The sequence below is a fragment of the Meleagris gallopavo genome, chromosome 1 (assembly GCF_000146605.3).
Source record: "Meleagris gallopavo isolate NT-WF06-2002-E0010 breed Aviagen turkey brand Nicholas breeding stock chromosome 1, Turkey_5.1, whole genome shotgun sequence".
In the NCBI taxonomy this organism is placed as follows: Eukaryota; Metazoa; Chordata; class Aves; order Galliformes; family Phasianidae; genus Meleagris; species Meleagris gallopavo.
This window is the reverse complement of record NC_015011.2, coordinates 182,442,497-182,443,039: the sequence shown is the minus strand read 5'-3', so window position 1 is coordinate 182,443,039 and position 543 is coordinate 182,442,497. Positions and strand designations below refer to the sequence as shown.

Genomic DNA, 543 nt, shown 5'->3' with positions numbered 1-543 from the left:
TGCAGAAGAATGAAGAGGACAGACCTCCCAGCAGGTGAAAAACAACCTGTTGGATCCATGATAATGGAAAGTTGGGTCCTCCATGACTGTGGTATTCAGAAAAAAAAAAAAGAGTGAGGTTGGTTTTATCAGTGATTTGCATTTAGCATCTGTCTCACACAATCTTTAAGGATTATACTAAATGTCATGTGATTAATAATAGAGAAAGTCCCCTGCAAGATCTAGGGAAAAGCCACCAAGTTTGCAAAACAGATGCTTTCCCATGGAGTTAATGCCAAGGGCCTTCACCAATTCCATCACTGTTGCACTTAGATATCTAAGTCTGTTTCTCTAGTCTCTGAAGATTTAGTGCAGAAGCACAATGCAAATTTGTGCAAAGAGGCTATCATGGTCAAAACTTAGGAAGAATCCACCAGAACCAGAATGCAAGTTACCATGGAAGAAGTCAGCAATACCATAGAGCCCCATTGGTTCTTGCAGTATGCAGTGTTTCACACTCCAGGTTAAAAAAAAAAAAAAAGAAAAAAACAAATGGTGCCATGC

General features: G+C 39.6%; 1 protein-coding gene across 1 annotated transcript in view; it reads right to left on the bottom strand.

Moving 5' to 3' along the window:
- WNT11 (Wnt family member 11) overlaps window positions 1-543 on the bottom strand; it is a 16,298-nt gene that overhangs the window by 5,040 nt on the left and 10,715 nt on the right. The gene's annotated exons all lie outside the window — the stretch shown is intronic.